Here is a 6332-nt window from a genome sequence, read left to right on the forward strand (position 1 = left end):
CCTCTTTGGCTTGCTGTCCCGATCGCAGGCCCTGGCCTTTGTTCTTCCTTTCCGAGATATTTTTCCTTATGTCAGCTTGCGTAGATTTATAGCCTAACCCAAACTTCCTGCGGTTTCCTCTAGTGCTTACCAGGCTGGTTCTGCCACCGTTGTTCTTGCCCAAACCCATTCCGGGCTCGTAGCTGTACCCCAACATCACCCGGGTCACCATCATTGTCGTATCAGACAGGCGAGGCTTCCTAGAGAGGGATCTACGGAGGCAATGCTTACTACCTCAAAAGATTGGAAAGTCGTTTCCAATGACTCCTCCGCGGCTTCCACATATGGCATAGAGGAAGGGCAACTTACCAAGACGTCTTCCTCACCCGATACTATGACCAAATGTCCCTCCACTACGAACTTCAGCTTTTGGTGAAGTGTAGAGGGAATGACTCCTACTGAGTGGATCCACGGGTGCCCCAAAAGACAGTTGTAAGCCGGGTTAATATCCATCACTTGAAACGTAACCTGGCAGGTATGAGGCCCTATCTGTACGGGGAGGTCGATCTCTCCCCTCACCTCTCGGCGGCTGCCGTCGAAGGCACGGACCACCATGGAACTTGGCCTTAGATGCGAAGCGTTAAATGGCAATTTCTCCAATGTGCTTTTGGGCATTACGTTCAAACTGAAGCCGTTGTCGATGAGTACTTTGGCCATGACGTGTTCCATGCATTTGACTGACTCATGCAAAGCCCTGTTATGTCTTCTCCCCTTGGCAGGGATTTCCTCTTTAGCGAAGGTGAGGTAGTTGTTGGCTGTGATGTTATTGACGAGTCCTCCAAAGCCTTCTACGGAGATGTCTTGGGCTACATGAGCTTCATTCAAGACTTTTACCAGCAAAGCTCGATGGGTCTCAGAGCTCATGAGTAGTTCCAAAAGAGAGACTCAAGCCGGGGTTTTGTTGAGTTGCTCAATGACTTTGAACTCGCTTTGTTGAATAATGCGGAGGAACTCACCGGCCTCCTCGAGCGATACCTCTTTCTTGTCACAGCCCTCTCTTCCCCCGGAAAAACCTTTCATCGGAACATCCTCACCCGGAGCGGGGATCACTTTGACATTTGGTCCTTCCGTCATCCTTGCCTTCCCTTTAGCGTTTGCGGGCTGCATCGGCAGGTCAGGGGGTTCGAATACGCGACCACTGCGGGTTATGCCGCTCAGCCCCGTGATATTGGTTACTTTGGCCGACAGCGAGCTGATGTCGGTAGCTCTTTCCTTCCTATCGCTCGGAGGTGCTGTCATACCCTAATTTCGTCCGGGGATTATTACTTGATGACATGCAACCATTGGTTAGCCGCTTTGAGATTACTTGGCGTCCTTTGTTGCACAAAAAATGAAGTCCCGAGACGTGTCAGAAATCAAAAGGAAGCAGGCTTACGCGATCCGTGAAATTCCGTAATGTGGCGGAAATCGAAAAGAGGTGTTTTTGCGTAATCCGTGAGTTTCCGTAACTTCTTCGAAAGCTAAAAAGAGTAAATACATAATCCGTAAGGATTCGTAACCTTGCGGAAGGAAAATAAGTATCGTTACAAAATTCGTGAAGTTTCGTAACGTTACGAAAAAAGAATTACCAAAAAAATAGAAGGGGTGCATTTAGTAAAAAAGGGGGTACAAATAGCAATCTGGCCCACTTGGGCCTTCCAGATCCTTCCTCCAGAAGGTTTTTGCTTCTGGAGGAAGCAACCTTGCTCGCCTGGGCGAGCTGGGTGGCAAGCTCCTCCCCTCTTTTGCTATAAATAGGGGGAGGAGTGAAGAAGAAAAAGGTTCAGCCTTCTTGGCATTTCATATTCTCTTAAATTTGCTGAGGAAAATTGTTTCCGTGAAGAAAATCCAAGTCAAGGCGCTTCCGTAACGTTTCCGTGAGTAATTATGTGAAGATTCTCGACCGTTCTTCAACATTCATTGTTCGTTCTTCGTTTTCTTCAGTCTTCAACGGGTAAGTACCTCAAACCGAGCTTTTCAATTCATTCTATGTAGCCGTGGTGGTCCACATTTTGTTTCATGTATTTTTATTCTCTTTTTCATTCGCTTTTTATACCCCCTTTTGACGTACCTAAGTCATTTATTTAAGTCATTTCTCGCCTAATCTAAAAATAAAATAAATTTCCACCGATCGTTTGAATTGTATCATCCGTTAATTTTGGTTAAAATGAATTCCGACTGTTTGGTCGTGCCGTAACCACGTTGGAAATCAAAAAAGAGGTAAAATAATAATATAATAATCAAAAAATCCATTTTAGTAAAATAAAGCGAAAAATCAATCGGACGTTTTCTCTTTGGGATTTCTCATTCTTAATTGAATTGACTAATAACTAAAGTGAAACTAAGGCTAAAATCAACTCGCCTAGTCAAGCTCGTCCACAAAAATAGGGTTTTGAAAGTTTATCATTTCAGTTTCTTACCAAGTAAAATGGATCATTTTTAAGGTCCAACGCCTTAAAATGATCACCTTTCAAGTAAAAAGAATCACTTGATTTACGCATAAGAAAGAACTACGTAGGTCTGATCTCCTCTCCAAAGGAGGGTACGTAGGAGCAAAAGCCCCGCTTTTGTTGGCCTCAAAAAATAAAAAGAAATAAAAGTTAAGGTAACACAATTTCCACAATTATGAAAAATAGGCTGTTGTCCTTTGAGACAAACGTGAGAGGTGCTAATACCTTCCTCAAGCGTAAATACAACTCCCGAACTTAGAATTTTCATTTTGATCGGTTTCCTTCGATTTTTCTGACGTTTTCCACAAATAAATGTTGGTGGCGACTCCGCGCATCCTTCCTCCTTTGGAAAGCGCACCCGTGAGCCTCGCCCTCGCTCGCCCGCAAAGGGCACGTTGCGACAGTTGGCGACTCCACTGGGGACTTTTTGTGAGTTAGGCCTATTTTAAGGAATTGTGGATTTGTGAAACTTCGTGTGTGCTTTTGTTGAACTGTGTAAATGTAAATAATTGTTGTCTATTTCGCATTCTTTACACTACATTCTAAGCACCCACAGGTTTGAGTAAAAAAGGGGCCCTACACCCGGGTTCATGGGAATTTAAGGAGTGGAGGTGAATCTATCATCATGCTAGGTCTCCGACTTGCTTGATAATAGTGAAACCTCGTCTAGAGCTTTCTCTCTTTATAATGTGTTGTCGCTGGTATTCCATACCGCCACAATATTATTATCTTGAGTGATGATACCTCTAGAGAACGGCCGTGTGAGTTATAAATTGTTGGGAAGTAGTTATTAGAGACCCCTAGATATTATCCTATAGGTTCCCAAATAGGGGCAAAGAGCAAACACGCTCCGTGCCATTTGTTCTCATGCATTTTTTGGTAAATAGCACTAGTTTATAGTTTTGCTAGCGATGTTTGGTTTCTTTAGAGTAATACGTAACCTTTTTAATACTATGTTGAGGCGCCATCATGCCCAAAACGTAGCATTAAAGTTGGATCTCTACGGTCTCGTATGTATGAATTACCCCTTTATCTTGTTTTCCTTCTGTTTCATGCATACGCATTGCATCATTCGTGTCGGAGTCTTGATCCACCCCTTTTTTAGGTAAATGATGGGGACAAATCAAAACGGCAAAAGGTTTTATCAAGTCAAGGTTAAAGGTCTAGATGTCACTAGCCTCAAGGAATTGGGACGATTGATGGGACCCCTCCAAAGGCAAGCCTTCCGCAAAGTCTACGGGAAGATTCTAGATTTGACCGCAGCGGAAGTATTTACGGAAGCTGTCGTATCCCTCGCCCAATACTATGACCAGCTGTTGAGGTGTTTCACGTTTAGGGACTTCCAAATGGTACCAACTATTGAAGAGTTTGAGGAGATATTAGGATTCCCTCTTGGGGAGAGAAAACCGTATCTTTTCTCCGGCTTTCTTCCTTCCTTGAGCAAGATTGCAGCTGTGGTTGGAGATTCGGCAAAAGAGTTGGATCACATGAAGCAAATTCGGAACGGCGTAGTGGGCCTGCCTCGGAAATACTTGGAAGGCAAGGCAAGGGATATGGCGAGCCAAGTGAAGTGGGGCCCATTTGCAGATATTTTAGCTTTGCTGATTTTTGGGGTTGTCCTCTTTCCGACGTTGACGGTTTGGTAGACTTAGCCGCCCTTGATGCTTTCCTCGCATATCACCATAGCAAGGAAAGTCCAGTGGTGGCTATCTTGGCAGATTTGTTTGACACCTTTGACCGGAGGTGTGAGAAAAACAGTGCACCGATTGTCTATTGTTTACCCGCTCTCTGTGTGTGGTTGATTTCACACCTATTCCAACAAGATACGAGACATCCGTGTCCACTTCAAAGCTATCGCTCATGCGCCGAAAAAGGAAGAGTCGACTGGGACTAACATTTGGCTGGGATAGGGGGCAGCGCGATCAATTGGTTTCCTCATTGGAAGGAAGGCAAGGAAGGAGTTACCTTCTCGTGTGGGGACTACCCTAATGTTCCACTTATAGGGACTAGGGGTTGTATTAATTATAATCCCGCACTCGCCATAAGACAGTTAGGGTATCCCATGAGGGGAGCGCCAACCGAAGAAAGTCTCTCGCCTGTCCTTGTGAGGAATCTAGGTGCGCAAAGTCTCAAGGCGATACAAAGAGTCCACAAGGCGTGGAGAAGTCCGTTGAGGAAAGACAAGGAGCTTAGGGGCATCCGTAATGGCGTCATCGGAGGTTATCATGGATGGCTAAGAATTCACACGCAGGGGTTAGATTGGCTCTCCAAGTTGAAAGTTATCGATGAGGAGGACTTCGAAGCTCCGGAGGAAGATGAAGAAGTCCAAGCTCTAAAATTAGAGCTAGGGAAGGCAAGACTCGCCAAGGAGAAGTTCAAGTCAGCTGCTACACACATCCGGAAGGAGTGCACCGAGTTACAAGAGGAAAACGCGGCCACTGCAAGAGCCCTTGAACAAGAAACCAAAAGGGCCCGCAAGGAGGAATATGGCCGAGAGAAATTCTGAGGAGCATTGTGGGGTAGCAACAATGAGCTCAAGCTCCGAAGAGAGGAGAGAGATCGGTCACGGGTGCATGGCATGATCTTAAAAGAAGAGTTAGTTGCTTGCGCGAGGTCCAAAAGGAGTTTGGCTCAACACTTGGAAGCCATGGAGCAAAGCATGCTAGCTATCATAGGGCAATACAAGGAAGAGTTGAACCAGTCTGTGGCCCATGAACAAAAGCTAGTGGAGGATTTTGCACAAGTGTACGCCGAAAAAGAAGCAAGAGGGAGGGTGATTGATGCATTGCATCAAGAAGCGACTATGTGGATGGATAGGTTCGCCTTGACCTTGAATGGAAGTCAAGACCTCCCACGTCTATTAGCCAAAGCGAAAGCCATGGCCGAAGTGTGTACGGCCCCCGAGGAGATTCATGGGCTAATCAATTACTGTCAACACATGATAGATTTGATGGCCCACATAATTAGAAACCGTTAGGTTCTCTTGTAATACCTTTGTATAATCTTGGCTAGACGAAAGCTTTGTTCTTTTTATAAAATGAGAAGTTCTGAACTCATCATGTTATCTAAAAACCTTGGGGTGGATCCAAGTGCTCCGATCATTCATTTGCATATTCATGTTTTGGTGGCATACTCACCTTTGTTTATTTCTTTAGGAAATTCATCATAACTAAGAAAACACCAAGGCACCCCTATAACACTCGATCCAGAAAAATGGATAATGAAGAGGGCGTGCAGGAACAGATGAAGGCCGATCTATCGGCCTTAAAAGATCAAATGGCTTCCATCTCGAAGGTCATGTTAAAACTCCAGAAAACCATAGAGGACAAAGCCACGGCAACCGCCTCCAGTACGGTTAGGGAAGCGGAGCCAGTGTTGCAACCCGCTTTAAATCCGGGCCGAGACACAAACACGGCCGTGTTTGGTCGAAGGTATAGTCCGCAAGCTTATCCTTATGGCTTGCCTCCGGACTTCACTCCCCGTGCCACCCCGGAAGATTTAAGCCAAGCCCCTACTTTTGAGGGGCAACTCTCGCCTTATGACGACTATCCCGGGCAAGACGATGAGGAAGGAGATACCCATCTTGGCCCCTTGCTCCACCTCAAAGATCCGTCCCCACATGAACTACCCCAACCGAATATAGTCCGCCATATCCCGGCCTCACCCACACCCGTAAAAGAATTTGTTCCCTTCGTGGAAGATAAGGGAAAGATTGAGGCGCTTGAAGAAAGGTTAAGAGCAGTCGAGGGCCTTGGCAATTACCCATTCTCGGATTTAGCAGATTTATGTCTCGTGCCCAATATCGTCATTCCCCCCAAGTTGAAAGTACCGGACTTTGATAAGTACAAAGGGACGACATGTCCG

Source organism: Glycine soja, chromosome 16, assembly GCF_004193775.1.
Source record: "Glycine soja cultivar W05 chromosome 16, ASM419377v2, whole genome shotgun sequence".
In the NCBI taxonomy this organism is placed as follows: domain Eukaryota; kingdom Viridiplantae; phylum Streptophyta; class Magnoliopsida; order Fabales; family Fabaceae; genus Glycine; species Glycine soja.